This window comes from Simochromis diagramma, unplaced genomic scaffold (assembly GCF_900408965.1).
Source record: "Simochromis diagramma unplaced genomic scaffold, fSimDia1.1 OVJJ01000510.1, whole genome shotgun sequence".
Classification (NCBI taxonomy): Eukaryota; Metazoa; Chordata; class Actinopteri; order Cichliformes; family Cichlidae; genus Simochromis; species Simochromis diagramma.
The window spans coordinates 3,153,983-3,171,035 of NW_024387326.1; the positions used below are offsets into that span (position 1 = coordinate 3,153,983).

Genomic DNA, 17,053 nt, shown 5'->3' on the forward strand with positions numbered 1-17,053 from the left:
AAACTACATCTGTCTAATTCCCAGATGATGTTTGTATTTGTCTGTTTAACTATGTCAACACTCCACAGGTGGCTGTAGTCACGCTGGGGACACACACACACAAATCGGTCTATCCTTCTAGCCATCGTGTACAGCTGTTAGTGTGATTATGTGATTATGTGGGTGTATCTTTTATTCAGCTGGTCTCAGGGGCTCCACAGCCCCTGAGACCAGCTGAGTGTGCTCACAACAAAATCATTCCTATCATGGAGACAGACTAAAACCGCAGGGACAAGCAGACACATAGTTAACAAAGATGAAGTCATTCTGTTTAACTGAGCAGTTGGGGAATAATACTGGGTGGCCAAAACATGAAATAAAAATCAGAGGCTGAGACATGAGAAGACGAGGAAGATGAAATTACACCAAGAGAAGAAGGGGATGGTAAAAGAGAGGCTCCACAGAATCTGTTAAATCATTTTAAAAAATAACAAAAGCACAATTTAGAAAGCTGGAAAAAAATAATATGATTGAAATGCTGTGAAATGAATGATGAAGAATATGGAACCAAGTCAAACCATCATCCCCCTGAGGCTCATTCTCTGTGCCGCTGTGTCAGTACGAATGTGAGTGCCCCCTTTGGGAAACTGGAGCAACAGCTACTTCAGCTCAGAGGAACTTGGGAGTGAGGCTACAGGCTGAGAACAAAGCAGTGATGTCAGAACATTTCAGCTTCTGGGAAAGCAGCAACTTTTGGCATTCTCTGGAATTTTTCTTCGCATCCTGGAATTTACACATCCTGGGGAAAAAAACTCAGCTCTTTTATATTTGACCCAGAGCTGTTCCTAGCTGAAAAAAATCCAAATGTAATTACTTACACACCAAAATACACTGAGGGAATCATTGTTTTAATATAAAGGATTTAATCTTGCTGTAGGTATTTCAAAATAATCAAGATGGAGAAAGATCTAATTAAATTTGATGGACAAAAATAACCCAATGGCACATCAGTGGTTTCAGTTTAAGGTGCCATACTAATCCTAATGTACACACACAGATAAAGTAATAACTGCTTAACAGCAGAGACATGGTGGAATGAAACTGGAGGGGTGAAAATCAAGAGGGATCGGGGAAGATAACTAAAATAATGGGCTGAGAAAAGGAGACGGTTTTGATGGCTTTGCAGGGAAACCCAAAATGGACCAAGGCAGACTGAAGAATTCCCAAATCCACATTCCCAGGGCCAAAAGGCACACACCTATAGTGCTCCTGAGCTTACCTGTACATCCTGCACTGGTGAGTACCTGAGTCAAACACTAGCTCTTGTTGGATCAACATCTACTATCATTTCTCTCACTCCAATTAACAACTCTGCTTTCTTTAAACTGCCAGTCTGTCTCTGATGAAGTCAGTGGGTGAGCAGGCTAATCGGTCACTAGGTTGAGTATGTTAGCGGCAGCAAGCAAGCCTGGTGTCTATAAAGGCGATTGCAGGGATGATGTGGACCCCCTGGAGGGCTAGATGTCATGAATAAACCACATGAAATCAAGCGCCCCTGCTGGGTCAAAGATGACGGACGACATTCTTATTGTTATCGTCTTCTCTAACCAGACGGTGAAAGTGAGGCAGGATGATGTCCAGCAGATGAAACGGCCTAAGTTCTACCAAGCCAGTGACATCGCTGATCACACGTTCCTCAACGAAGCCGCGTCTCGGAAAACCTACACCGCCACTATGTCAGCACAAGGATCTACATAAGCAAGCTTCACAGCACTGAGTAATCCACAGCACCATTAAAAAGCAGTCAAACCATAGAAAAAAAGCAGTATAGGAACAGAAAAGCCTTTTGTAACTTAGAGAATTTCATTACTTTTGGTTTTCAATGTGTTATTCAATATGTTTCCCATCAATCATCAATCATAATCAATCATAAAGATTATTCACTGCGCAGAGAATTAATCACGCCATGTGGTTGATGCATACCCCCCCCCTCCCTCTTTTCTGTTCTTTTGCCATAATGGTTATGCAAGCTTAAAATGATTTAAGATTATTCATACAACTGATGATTTATTTGATGACAAACTGTAATTTATCACATTTAACATTAAATCTACATGTGTAGCTTTGTACTACTTCTTCAGTTAGTAAAAGTCTGAAACCTTCCAGAATGCCTAGAAGGGGTAACACCATGTAATCCTCAAGTTAATAAATTGTAACCTTGTAATTAATCAAACTTCATCAACAAACAGTGAAATTGTATCTTATAATCTTTGTTTATCTTTAGTAAAAATGACAGCTTGTGATGACAATGCAAAACAATTTTTACATTATGTGTTAGTTATTAATGGTTATAATTCCGATCAGTCGTTATTCCGATCAGTGTTTATTTGTGGTGCAGTGCTCCATAAATCTGTGTGGATTTGAGGATAAGGGCCAAAAGGCATATTTATGCTTTACAAAGTCCTTAATAAGCTCAACTTCAGATGTAACTTCATTAAAAAAAGATTCAAATAATATTCATGTATGCTTTACAAATAATTTATTATTCATTTGATATTTGTTATAATAGTTTTTTCATGTTTACAACCAAATAATAACCAATTAGTAAACACGATTGTTTGTGATGTATTATTTGTGAACTATAAAATCCTCCTCCTACTAATAAGAATAATAAGGATTTAATTTAAGAATTGTAAGACGTGACAACTTCTTTTCCCCCCATAAACTAGCTGATGCCCATCTGCATCTGCCTCGCAAGTATCAGTATACATTATTTTCATGTTTATTCAATTCAATTTTATTTATACAGCGCCAAATCAGAACAACAGTCGCCTCAAGGCGCTTTATATTGTAAGGTAGACCCTACAATAATACATACTGAGAAAAACCCAACAATCATATGACCCCCTATGAGCAAGCACTTTGGCGACAGTGGGAAGGAAAAACTCCCTTTTAACAGGAAGAAACCTCTGACAAAACCAGACTCAGGGAGGGGCGGGGCCATTTGCTGCGACTGGTTGGGGTGAGAGAAGGAAGACAGGATAAAGACATGCTGTGGAAGAGAGCCAGAGATTAATAATTAAGTATGATTCAATGCAGAGAGGTCTATTAATACATAGTGAGTGAGAAAGGTGACTGGAAAGGAAAAACGTTTATGTTTATCCCAGTAAAACTTAAAAAAATAAAAAAAATTCAAATCTTTTGTAAATGGGTTGTTTATTGAACCCCTTGACGAAACAAACAAACAAACACAAAAAAGCATTAAATACTAGTTTCCATATATGATTATTAATTTGTGTCATATTTGCTAAATCTGGCATTTCATTTGCAATGTACTGCTTAAAAATAAATTGTGCAATTATGATGATACATTGATGATTTAGAATTATCAAAAGTATACAAAAACCTCATGTATCATATCTGATACATGAGGTCTTACATACAGGTTGAATTACACTAAAAATGTAACATTTATTTTTTAACACAGTACAGGAAATAGCATCAACATGTAAAGGTGCCACAAAGTTGAAAAACTTTCCATCATGTTTTAACATCATTGACCGAGCATCCTTAAACCTTTAAACCCACGTCTGGACCTGCACACGCCTCTTCTGTGTGACAGTCAATCCATATAAATGGCTTTCTATCTATGGAGCTAAACTGGCCCAGATATACAAGGGGACGAAACGCAATTAAGTTCCTCCTCATCGTTTCTCCATTCCTGACAGAGCAGAAGCGTGCAAGTGGCCTGTCGTTACGCAGTTGTATGTTTTAAGACGGCAGTTGCTGGAGGTGTGTAATCAGTGTGCCGTGTGATGATTTGTTAGGGGAGTAGAAAAAGGTTTTGCGGCCAATTATGTGGCATCGGGACAGCTGTCTGTGTTGTTCACAGTGCTGACGGAGGGAAATCAGCAGCAATTACTCTCCTCTCTCACACTCACTCTGTTTGTCTGCCCCCTTTCATGTCCTGTCGTCGCAGAGCGCGAGCACCAGTCTATGCTGATCACGTAAGGATAACATGTGTGTTTCTGTTTCCAACTTTGAGCTCCCTGCAAAATCATGTACACCGTGTAATCACACCGTTCTTTTGATCTCTGGTCCCTTCCTATCAGTGGGGAATCTGGTGCAGGCAGGACTGGAAACACTAAGGTTATCCAGTACTTTGCCAGTTTTGGAGCCTCTGGGAGCAAAGCCTCAGACTCCAAGGCTCAAATAATGGGCATTTGAATGTTGCTGCTTCCAGGGCTCAGTGGAGGACCAGATCATACAGGCCAACCCAGTGTTGGAGGCATTTGGTAAACCCATCAGGAACAACAACTCCTTGCACTTTGCAGGGATCAGATTTTAAATAATCAGATAAACTATTAATGTCTCGCATGAAATGAAATAGAAAAATTGTTTCCGAATATGTGCGTCTGTTTTCCTTCTAAGGAAAGTTCATCCTCATCCACAGCTAAGCCGGCTGGCGCTGACACTGAGACCTGTGAGTGGATGTTACTTTTGCATTACTTCTGATCAGGCTTGTCAGTGTCAAGGGGCCTTGTTAAAAATAACACGCCTTGCTTTTTATGTGCCGTCGTCCGTGACATGAAGATGTCACGCCGTGACAAAACATCAAGTGAGAAATGAAAATAATTTGGATAAATGGGCCCTTATGAATTGCGTTTGTCTTGGTGCTAGATCTGCTCGAAAAATCAAGACTGATTTCCCAGCAGGCTGCCGAGAGAGGATCTCACATATTCTACCAGCTCCTCTCTGGAACGAAGCCAGAGCTCAGAGGTAAAGCAGATAAATCTGCAGTGGATGGAATTAAAATGACTGAATGTGAAACGACAGACTGGGGAAAAAAAAACATGTTTTAATAATGTCATATGCTGCACGCTAATATGCAAGAAAATGAATAAATAACAATTTAAAATTCAACGTTTTAAAAACTAAAACACTTGTAGCGGTTTTAAAAGCAAAGGCTTCGTTTGTGTGGATATATGCAGTTTCACTCTTAGGAGATTATTAATCCTATTAGGCCAAGATCCAGCAATTCATTCTTGTCCTCTGTAGTAGACATGAGTCTACATGACTTCTACATGACATCAATCATCATTAATTCCTGCTGTACTGTCAAGAGGAGATCCTGGCTTTCTATTGATGCCACATTTGTGGAGGTTTCAAAATGACGGGCAGTGCAGCTTCCACATTTTACAGCAGCAAGGGAAGTTAAGTGATACAGTGTTTGCAAATATTATGTTTCTATTGCTAAAAATCTAATTGTTTCTTCTACATGTGACTCCAAACATCAATTTCAGAAATATACAGAAATTATAACGCTTTCAAAACAAAGCTTTTAATCTGTGTTCTTTAAGTGTTCTTTCACTGTTTTCTCTGTGTGATTGTAGGGTCTTTACCTTACAAGATAAAGCAAATTAAGGCACCTGTTGCTGTGATTTGGCTCCACATAAATAAAGTTTAATTGAACAGTGGACAGCAGGACTTACTAACTCCCATTGCAATACGTCCGTGCTTCAGAAGGCAGAGGTTTGAATGAGGAACAAAGGGTTTTAGTCAGAGCTGTAGAAGGGGAGTCAGACTTCTTGCTGTCAGGGGATGAGGTGGAGGAGGGCCAGACATTAGAGCGGGAAGGTGAAAGCTCAGAGGACGACATACCAGCTTTCAAGGAGCCTGAGCAGGGACAAACTGACAACGCTCGCCGCTCATTATAGATAAAAAGTATCGTGTAAGATAGGGCTCTGACGTTTTTTCACATTGCAATGTGTAGAAGTGGAACACACACACATACAATAAAATAAAAGTTTGGTTTCTTAAACTACTTGCTTTGCTGATTTATATAATTAATATATTTCCCAAAGGTGCACTAAACTCCAGCTCTTCTTTCCATATCAGTTCTGTTTCAAACCTCCTAAAATTGGGTTTAAAAAAAGTTTACAATATGAAAAATTAAAAGTAGGACATTGTTGCCCACAACCACCAAAACTGGAGGCTCTTTGATTACATCAAACAGTTAATAAGCAACCAGGTTTTTTGGGGAAAAATGAGTCACAGCACATAAAACTACAAGAAGGTGCTGCTATCTGAAGGCATCTTTAAAACTGAAAGCATTTTTTAGCATGTGTATGTTCACAGTATGACTCGGATATCCTCCATCCAGACCCAAGTACCCTAGCTTACACAATATAATGGATTCCTGGTGTCCGTTTTTGTCCCTGCGCAGGCTTCTCAAAAGCTGGTATGTCTTTCTCTGAGCTCACACCTTCCTGCTCTGATGTTTGGCCCTGCTCCACCCCATCCCCTGACAGCAATAAGTCTGACTCACCTTCCACAATTCTGAGTAAAATCTTTCCGCCTCACTCAGCCTTCTGTCACAGCATGCACAATCACGGTGAGGTGACATAACAGCACAGCTTTAGGTGCCTGTTAGCTGCTGAATGCAGTTTAACCAAAAAGCTTGACTAAGAGAAGTTCTTTTTAAACAGGGTTTTTGTGTTGAAATGTGTTTCTTTCATTTTTAATTTCCACAGTTTTAATGCTCATAAAATAAAAAGGAATGTTACCAGAAAAAAAGAAAATATTATTACGTTAAATCATTTTGGGATATCATGAAGGACAGACTATCCCTGGGTCTCAGAGATATGTTCTTGTGGCTACTCTCTGTTTTCCCAAGGGGTCATGGTGGTGAATTTATCCACATGTTTGAGTTGACAAATTTTGCACCAGTTGCCCTTGTGACACAACATACATTTATCCAGGCGTAAGACCAGCAAAAAGAACACACTATCTTGTGATTTGTTCCTCTTCTTGGTCTCAAACCAGGGGTCTTTTGTGTGTTAGTCAAATGTGTTAGTCATTACACTGTGGAACCACCAAATCTATTTTAATAGGATCAGTTTTTTAAGCTTTCTAGAGTCCCAGTTTTGAAAAAGTGCCACCTGAATTACTGATTCCCAACACGAAAACTTGCAGGAGATACCAGTGCAGCTGTAAGGTAGCAAGTGGAGAGTTCGAGGTGTAGCTCAGCTAATTCAATGGAATAAATTTTAAATGAATTTTAAATGAATTTACTTCAATAAGTTGTAACTTTAGTAAATGAAAAGTAGTCAGCAAGTGAGTAGACTGCTGACTCAGTAACGTGGTTGGAGTAATTATGTTAGCTTTAAGACTCAGGGAGCTAAAAGAAAATAGTGAAACCCACCAAAAGCAGTAGATTAAAGGTTGAAACTAAAAGTAAAGCAATACACGATTGAATAATTAAATGTGAAGGGAGACAGCGAAGAATGCGTATCAATATGTGAAACCGCTACAAAGCTCTGGATAAACAGTTCCAAATAGTGGCTTAACACAAATTTAATATGTCTGAAAAATACTAAAATACAAGTATAGTTCAGCAGTTCAGATGGATGTAGCCAATGTGACACCATCTGTTGATTTGTGGACTCTTATTTTACATTTTGAACCAGTAACTTTACTTGGAACCAGAAGTCACCATGTTTGGCCAAGTGGGTCTAGCGCTATCTAGCTAGCAAACCTCATGAAAAGGCAAAACCACTGTTTGTAGCTTTTACTTATTAAAAGACTGAAACATTGCAGTTTCATTCACCAAACCTGGAGGACAAATGTCTTAGGGGCAGTTACAACAGGGTATTTACTTATCAGTTAAGAAAAAGCAGCTAGTCTTGGCTACCTGCACCCAATGCTCATGCTAACAGAACCCCAAAGTGGACTTGTGTGGCTGACTGAAACTGAACCAAGCAAATGTATAAACCTTACTACACTATGGACCCATTTATTTAACTATCATGTAATTGCATTAAAAACTCAAAAAGGCAAATAAAGCACCAGTTAGTGGTCTAATTTATCTGTGACGAAGGACTGCAGACAGCTAGTAGCTAGCCTCCTTGTTTTTATATACCTGCTGATCAAAGTAACCGCACCCCTAATGTTAAACTTTAATCAAAGGATTTTTTTGTAGCAGGCCATAAACAGTTTTATTGCTATCTTTTTGGTACAGTTAAACATATTTGGGTGTGCTGATGAGTTTAAGTTTGTTTTTTGAGTCTAAAGGACATACTTTAAGAAATCAATATTTGATCAAATCTTGTAGTGTAGTAACTGTGGTGTCTCTTTTCATTATAACAAAAAGGTAAAGTATCATTACCTTACCCGAAACAGTGTGGGTGTGTCAGGGAGTCACTCTGGTGGACAACGTGGACGGCGTGAGGAGCTGCTGCTCACTGATGTGCGCTCACTCTTGTGCTCACACTGAAAGCTTTTATCTTTCATTCAGAGTTTGTATATAACATTTGATTATGCAAACGTACTGGACTGTTGATGGTGCTGTTGCCTCTTTTTGTACAACTTTATTGTGATACTCTGTTCCCAGTACGCTCTGTTCTCTCTGCTCGTGTGTCCACAGGAGGCCTTCAGTGTCCCGGGCTTCACTCCTGAGGAGAAGATGACCGTGTACAAACTGACCGGAAGCGTAATGCACTTTGGAAACATGAAGTTCAAACAGAAACCCAGAGAGGAGCAGGCTGATGTGTCTCCACTGAGGGTAGAGAAAGTTTACCTCCCTCTCTCAAGTCTACCCCAGTTCTTCTCTTTTTAGCTCTCTCCTTCTCCTAAAACATGCCCTTCCATTTTGACATACAACCAAATATTTTTTCATCCACTGCATATTGTTTTTTTTTTTGCTTCCATTAATCACAGTCTTGGCAGCAACCTATTTTTCAGCTGTGTAATTAGATCCTTGTCCTCTCTCTCCTCTAAAGTGGCTGACAAAGTTGCCCACCTCATGGCCATCAACTCCGGGGAGCTGCAGAAGGGCATAACACACCCCCGCGTCAAGGTTGGCAATGAGTTTGTGACCAAAGCTATGAGATCACTTCAGTACTAAAGGTCCTTGTGATTACTTATTTAACAAAGGTGCCAATGGACTCATTCACATTTTAAAGATCACCCAATTTGAGCTTGAATTTTCAAGTCAGAACCAAGACCAGTGTGTGTACTCCATCGATGCTCTGGCAAAAGCCACCTATGACCGCATGTTCAAGTGGATGGTGACCCGCACTGGACACCGAGATGCAGCGGCAGTTCTTCACAGGAGTGCTGGACAATGCTGGGTTTGAAATCTTTGAGGTAAGCTTTAAGCAGAGTGGTCTCGATCAGAAGCTACAATGTGCTACTTCCTCTTGTCAGCTCGCAGGGACGAGCTCTGTGCTTTGTCTCCAGTTCAACAGCTTTGAGCAGCTGTGCATCATCTTCACCAACAAGATGCTGCAGCAGTTCTTTAACCACCACATGGAGCAGGAAGAGTACAAGTAGGAGGGTCTTTGTCGACTTTGGCCTGGACCTGTTGCAGAGGGTAACGCAAACATACTCTCAGAAACGCTGTGTGCACTCACGGGGCATTATTTCCACCTTAATGTATTTTATCTCCCCCTCCAGCCTATTGGGATTTTATGCGTCTTGGAGGAGCAGTGTGCGTTTCCAAAAGCAACAGATGCAACTTTCACAGCAGCTCTGTATGAAAACCACCTGGGCAAGTCCTCCAGCTTCCTCAAGCCAGAAGGGGGGAAGAAATTTGCCAAGGCCCACTGATGCACTATGTCGGCACTGCAAGTACTTCTTAAGAGATTACTGGCTGGTAAATACACGAATGGCTCCAAACATGTGTATGTGATGGAATAAAGTTATTTCAAAGTGCTTCTGTCAATGAAATCAATGCTAATGTGTGACTTTAAGCTGTTTTTACCTCTCATAGGTGGGCTACAATATAACAGAAAAAAGGGTCTTCCTTCCAAACCGTCTCCAAATTCTACAGAGCAACTCACACAGCCACAGGAACAAATACACATCTGCAGATACTGCACGATAACCATAAAGTAACAGAGGGTAGAAAAGGACTTAATGACAATACAAAACGTAAAATTCAAGAAATAAGAACAATGCAAATGTCATAGATTGCTCATAGTCTACCTTTAACATAGTCTACCTTTAACTACTTATGAACAACATAAGTTGTTTCTTGTAAAACAAAGGGGGGCCCAGCAAAAAAAGTTTGGGAACCACTGTCATAGACATTGGTGAATAATTTTAGTTTCCAAATCTGATCTTGGTATTCGTGATTTCATTCTTTATTGTTTGTGTTTCAAAGGTGTGACAGACAGTCTTCTCATCCTGCACCAGCATGCCTGTAGTGGGGTGTTAGAGGGAAAGGATTTCCTAACCCAGAGTTCAAACCAAGGTCTAACTACATCTGTATTTATCCCAATCATTCTAGTGTATATACACATACACAATGTAACTAGAGTATAGTTAGTTCGATCCCAACAGAGCACTTCAATCTTGGACTCTTTACCTTAAAATATAAAGCGCCTTGCGGTGAAAGTTGTTGTGATTTGGTGCTATATGAATAAAATAAAGCAATCATTTGAGTGTGATCATATTTTTTGTTACTCTTTTCCCTCTCTGGTCTTCTCTGTACTATGTCCAGGTACTATATCCTCAACACCCACATCATCCTCAAGGGACTTGCTGACAACAAGAAGGCCTCTGAGCTCATCCTAAATTCCATCGGCCTAGATAACATGGAGCCACTCCAAGGTACACCACTATTACAAAGACCCAGAAGTATGAAACAAGCACACCTGCATTATGATTAACAGAGTGGTGAACACATGATGTGTACGTTGTATGAATCAAGTTTATTAAAAGGTAAAGTTTGTCATAATTTGCTACAATATTCCTTCGCTTCAATAAAATCATACATTGTCTAAATTTCCTTATGATTTAAATCTTCAAAAAGCATAAGTGATGATTATGACTGTTAAATACTATCTACTATTGGCATCTGGTGCAGATATAGTATAGTATATAATATTGTAGTACTAGTATAATACTGTCTGTAATATGTTCAAAGCTGTTTATCTAAAGACTGACCATAGGTCTTCTTTTTTTCTATCATTTCCTTTTTTCTTTGTCTTTCTTTTTTCCATCTTTTGCTTGTCCGTGTTTTCCTCCCATCCTGCAAGGATTTTTTTTTCATGCGGGCATCCTGGCAAAGCTGGAGGACATGCGTGATGAGCGGCTGGCAAAGATCATAACCATGCTGCAGGCTCAGCTTAGAGGATTTCTGATGAGGATTGAGTTTAAGAAGATGCTGGATTGACCCTCAGTGTGTGGATCTGTTTGTATATGCGTGCATGCACAGTACTGTAGCTGTTTTGGTTGTTCTTTCTGCATTTATGTGGCGCGTGTTATGTAGAATTGCACTGATGGGTATCCAGCACAATGTGAGGAAGTTCCTCCAGTTACGCTGCTGGGGTTAGTGGAAACTCTACACTAAGGTCAAATTTTGAAATTACTCCTCTTGACAAATGATTAATTATCATCATCATATTTTCATCATCATATTTCCTGCTTTGTGCCGACAGGTGAAGCCCCTGCTGATGGTCAGATGTCAGGAAGAGACCTTCAAAGCTAAGGAGGAGCTGAGGGTGGCAGTGGAGAAGGTGAAGGGACTGGAGAGCTAGATTAAAGATCTGGAAAGAAAGCTTGTCACTCTGTCACAAGAGAAGAATGACCTTGCCCTGTCATTGGCTGCAGTAAGTAGATCATTATGTCTACACACAGCACTGCTTAGCAGATGTTTCTGTGCATTTAAGCTATATTTAGAGTCCTGAAAATTAAATTCCTGTAGTATATTGGAAATCTTTTTTCTGCAAAGTAGCACAGTAAAACAACCAATACAATAAAAGGCTGATGCCTTTGTTGTTTCTTTAGTGTAAAGGATGCTTATGAGCCAATGTTTGTGCTTCCCATGTGTTACCGTTACATCAGGATAATACATATTATACATCTTTAAATCGCTTTGTTTCTCTTGTGCCTTTGTCTCTCTGCAGGAGCAGGACACAGTGGGTGATGCAGAGGAGCGCTGCACACGGCTGATGCACCAGAAGGTCCAGCTGGAGGAGACTGTGCAGGTAATTTGCAATACAGGATCTGTGCTGTGTTACAGACGTCTTTAGCATCTACCAGTAGAGCTCAGTGGAGGCCATTTGGTATAATCTGCAGTAATACAGCAGCAAACAGGATAAAGGGGATGTTTTTGTCAGTAATAATAACTTGGATCGCCAGTATATGTGAATATAAATGGAATAAAATTTAATGTTGGGATAACTAGCAAAATGGCCTTGTGTATGTTTAGCACATACACAAGGTCGAATACTCATTAAAAACTACGAGGTCATTATTATTTAGAGCTTTTCATTTCTTGGAATCCAACAATTGTGAGTTTAGGATCTAAATGAGCACCTGGAGGAAGAAGAAGGCAACACAGCGTCTCTTCACAACCAGAGAAGGCAGCTAGCGGGGAAACTGCATAAGCTGAGGAGAGACCTGGACTCCCTGGAGTCTACACTGGCCAAGACTGAGAAGGAGAAACAGGTTAAGGGCACAGGGAACAGGAGTGTAGCAGCTGATGAGATGTAGCTCATTTGCATTTTCTGTGCCTGCAGACATTTGGACAAATAACCACAAAACCAGGAGATTTGATGCAGAATTTGAAGGTTATGACTAAATGCTGGTGACCTGTCCAGAGTGTACCCTGCCACTTGACGAATGGGAACTGGCATATGAAAAGTGAGAGAGGAGACAAGAGTGCTCTCTCTCTCTCTCTCTCTCTCACACACACACACACACACACACATGCAGATTTACATTTATTTCCTGGACACTTGCACTTGATAAACAAAACTTTCTTCCTTGAAAGCCTAACCTAAAAGTAAACTAAAATTTGTCTTCATCTCAAAATTTAAAGCCCGACATTATAGATACATGCTTTTTGTCTCATCATATTGACCTCATCTGTAAGTATAACATAGAAGAAGAAAAAAGTTTACACCATTTCTACATATATTTGTGTATGTTCCTGTTATCTACAAACTGTCAGTGGAAATGGACCCTCTTTCATGTTCTGCTGTGTCCATTTGTTGTGTGTTTAAAGGAGAGACTTTGAAATTATCAACACGAACTAGAAGGAGGAGGATGAGCAAGCTCTCAGCACCACGCTCACCCAGAAACTCAAAGAACACCAGGTTGGTGAAACTACAATAGCTTTTTATTTTCACTATATTCTTAATAAGGGTTATTTGAAACTGTTCCTTCTTCTGTCAGGGCTAACAGGGTGTCAGAAGCACCATCCAAGATGCACACTTTAGCAGTTGTAGATGCTATTTATGCAAAACCTGAACTACAATTGTAAATTATTTTTAGCAGCACAGATGGCTGTACTAGTTGGTCTACTGTTTATAGAGAAAGTTCCAACACTCTGAGTCTGGTGGTCATCTGACCTCTCTGACGGCATCATCATGAAGCTTAAATTTCTAGTCATCCATTAAATGTCTTACCAACAGTTGGAGGATTGTTCATTTTCTTTTGGCTGCTCCCGTTAGGGTGAGCCACACATCATCTGCCTCCGTCTCACCCCATCCCTAGCATCCTCATCTGTTACGCATATCCACTATCTGTCCTCTGCACATGTCCAAACCTTCTTCTAAACCTCAACCGGAGCCGTCTCTCTGATGTATCCTGCCCATCCTGGTCACTCCCAAAAGAATCATAGCATCTTCACGCTACAGGATGAATTCTAATAAATACACTGATAAAAGTGAACTTTTATTGGAAGTGAAGAGAAAAAAAGATTAAAGCTTGGTGAAAGCAAATGAAAGCTAACCGGACGGCTAAAATTACAATGATGGGAGCAAAGAAGCATTGCAATGTGAAAATTTGGAAATAGGAAAGTGAGAAGCAAAAGAGGATAAAGAGCAGTGATGATTAATAGTCTGGCTTTAAAGACGCAAGGTTTTTGCTGTGAGTGCTTATGCACGCGTTGATTCGTTTTCTATCCTCTTTCAGGGACGCATCGAGGAGCTGGAGGAGGAGCTGGAAGCTGAACGAGCCATGAGAGCCAAGGTACACGGACAGCTTGTATCGCAGTTTTACCTAGCAGTTTCATCTTTGAGAGTCTATTTCAGTCCAAACGTGATACATACCTGACCACTACGCATATGAATCCAAGTAAAAAATACGCAGACATGTGACATTATGCTACAGCTAGAGAGTCAAGTTGTTTTCCTGTTAGGTAGAGAAGCAGAGAGCAGAGCTGTCACAAGATCTGGTGGACCTCAGTGACAGACTGGAAGAAGCGGGAGATCTCAACGTCACCGTGAAAGCTGCTCAGAAAGCAGGCTCTTGTGTGCTTAACTCTTTCAAAATAAAACAGCCACAAACATAGACGCTCAGCCACTCTTATAGATGAACTCTGAGGCCCACAAAGTGGAGGACAGCGTGTCGGAGGCAAACGCTCGCCTGGCTGAGATGGAGCGCACTCAGACAGAGCTCAGTGCTGGCAAAATCCATCTGACTGGTGAGAATGCGGATGCATGCGTTACTGTTCCTTGTTGAGCTGGATGCATCATGCATTTGCCTCTCCACCTCTCCATCCAGACTACCTATCCACAGGCTCATAACTCAGCCTGGTGAATGCCCTGCATGATCTCTTGCAGTTAAAGGAGCAGTTAGAATCCCGTGGGGAGATCCAGCGTCTTGTGTCCAAGCTCACTGCTGACGTCACCACATGGAGGAGCAAGTATGAGATGCCATACGCCGCACCGAGGAGCTGGAGGAGACCAAGTAGGTTCAAAAGAATTAAAAAAAAGAATCTTATGAATCATGACAGTGATAAAATTTTAATTTAAATTCCACTCTGGTTCTTTCCTCCCACTCTCTCCCAGGCGCAAACTTGCAGTGCATCTCCAGGAGGCTGAGGAGGCAGCAGAGGCGGCTCAGGCCAGAGCTGCCAGCCTGGAAAAGGTCAAGCAGAGGTTGCAGGGAGAGATGGAGGACTTCACTATAGACCTAGAGAAGGTACACATGCACAAAAACAAAATCTCAATGTGTACAGGACACAGAAGCACCAGAGGCTATTAAACGGCAGAGGTCATGCACATGAGGTTAGTTGCTAACAAACAAATCCAGCAGAGAGCAGTCAAGAGGCAAAATTCCAATAAACAAGCAAAGCGTTTTCAACAGCACTGGAAACAAGAGCAATGCTGGAACGTCTGATTATTCAAAGCTATTACTTAGAAACTTAGCTACCCAACTAATTTCTGATCCAGTTATCCTCACCTTTTGTGTGGATAATGCACTTCTTTATTATATTAATGCTTTCTGTAATGATATATCAGCAACAATTAATAATAATAATGAATCTAACTAACTGAGTTTGCTATGTCTGCCTTTGTGTAAGCAGTCCAATGCGGCAGCTCTGGATAAGAAGCCGGGAGTTTTTGATAAGATGGCAGTCGAGTGGAGCCAGAAGGATGAGGAGCTGCAACTGGAACTGGAGAACAGCCAGACGGAGAGCCGCTCCTACATGATGGAGATCTACATGCTGGAGACGGAAAGCCAGGATCACTTGATGACTGTCTGCAAGGAGAACAAAACCCTATCAGGTGCTTTCTAACTTGTCCATTACAGCTGATCATAACTTGCAAGCATTTGAAGAAAGGAAAATATGATCCTCAGTGATAACTGTTGTGTTTTTATTTCTGTGCCATTTGCTTTCAGAGGAGATCAAGAGTTGACTGTCAGCTTGGGGAGGGAGGCCGCAGCGTCCACAAGCCAAGAAGAACGTGGAGGTGGAGAAAGAGGAGCTGCAGATGACTCTGGAGGAGGCTGAAGCTTCACTGGAAGTTGAGGATGTGCCTTATTTTCCCAGTGTTTTAAAAAATATTATGATGTTATTTAGAAAGGTTTAAGATTTGACATGTGACATGAGTGAAAGAAAGCAGACACAGTGTGTGTGTGTGTTTCCAGGTGGAAGAAGGTTGGTGCTGGAGCTGGCAGCTAATTTGTGTGTTTCTGTAAGAATAGCAGGCCAACAGCAGCCTGTTTAAATACATGAAGACCGTCCATGACCTGGACGATGCTGAGGAACGGGCTGAAATGGCAGAGATGACCCTGACAGGAAGTGGTGAACAAGGTCTTAAACTATCAAGTCTTTAACATCACTGATAGTCTTAATCAGTGTAGTCTTAGGAAATAGCCTGCATGCTGTTGATGATTTTGCTGATGTGCCGTAAATGTACTGTATGTGTTTTTGTGGAACATCGGGTTTGGGGCTTTGGTTGTTGCTCTTAAAGTTTTGCAAAACTTTTAGATCCTGTATTGTCGATTAACATAGCAGAAAAATGTTTGAAATGTTTTTCTGTACATGTGGAATGTGATTTATATCATCTCAGCGTTGGTGCATAAGCCCTCTAGGAAGGAGTGGCTAAAGCTGTGGTCTCACGTCAAGGATAGAGTCCACCCTCGCGTGTGAGTGTGTGTGACCTGCTGCAAAGTTCAATAAGCTGCAATGAAGCAAGTTCTTGAGCACATTATTACTCTAGTAGCAGAAAATTTGTATCTTATTGTATTTATTTATTTTTTCCTTGTAGGTGATTCAGATTTGGTCGACTTTCCTTTAAAGTGGTAGCGTTTAAAGTGTCTACAAAAGATTCTGACAAATGGCTCCTTCACGTCCTGAAATGTTACATGAAATGTGTAATTCAGTTCAATTTCATTTATATAGCACCAAATCAAAACAACAGTTGCGTCAAGGTGCCTACGATAATGCAGAGAAAAATTAGGTTTTGGAGCATTTGTTCATGCACAGCTCTCTGAAGGTCTCACCATAACATTTCGATCAGGTTGAGGTCTGGACTTTCACTGGACCATTGCAGCACCATCCTGTTGTAGATTTGCTGCTGTTCTTCAGCTCATCGTCCCACTGCATAATATTTAACTCTGGACTACTTTGAAGTTCAAGTTCGTGGCATTGTATTAACACACAGTGCCAAAAAATTCTCCTTTTATAGGTGCTCACACTTGCCGATGATCAGTTAATGAAGTGCATTTGATTTTCAGCACCTGGCTGCTATGTCATGTGGAAAAAGTAAGGGTGTAAGTATTGCTTTTGTACTGTCAGGATAACTTTGACATTATGGCTCTTGGCATTACC

The 17,053-nt window shown here is 40.8% G+C and overlaps 1 long non-coding RNA gene and 1 pseudogene across 1 annotated transcript; both read left to right on the forward strand.

Moving 5' to 3' along the window:
* The first annotated feature begins 1,548 nt into the window (after positions 1-1,548).
* Positions 1,549-16,498, forward strand: LOC120717753 (annotated as a pseudogene).
* LOC120717800 lies at positions 9,950-12,884 on the forward strand. Its single transcript, XR_005692277.1, has 5 exons — positions 9,950-10,234; positions 10,484-10,593; positions 11,022-11,594; positions 11,892-11,972; positions 12,289-12,884. It is a non-coding gene; the product is annotated as an uncharacterized LOC120717800 (long non-coding RNA).
* Positions 16,499-17,053: the final 555 nt, after the last annotated feature.